This window comes from Triticum dicoccoides, chromosome 7B, assembly GCF_002162155.2.
Source record: "Triticum dicoccoides isolate Atlit2015 ecotype Zavitan chromosome 7B, WEW_v2.0, whole genome shotgun sequence".
Lineage (NCBI taxonomy): Eukaryota > Viridiplantae > Streptophyta > Magnoliopsida > Poales > Poaceae > Triticum > Triticum dicoccoides.
In genome coordinates, this window is record NC_041393.1 from 293,971,132 (window position 1) to 293,971,400 (window position 269).

Genomic DNA, 269 nt, shown 5'->3' on the forward strand with positions numbered 1-269 from the left:
GGTGTGCATGCTTTCTACCAGCGCCCTCCGAAGGTTGTGTGGTGGAATAACAACACCCCTCCCATGCGCCGAGGTAGGAGGATCGGAGTGCTCTCGACCCAAGCCCACCATATGTCAACACCTGCAATGAGAAAGATTAGACGAAATTAGTACAACATAAACATAATAAAAAAATTAGTGTGTATCATCATCATGAACATAATAAAAAATTTGGGGTGTCGTGTCGGGGGTCGAGGGGTCGGGGTGTCGTGGTCGAGGGTCGAGGGGTC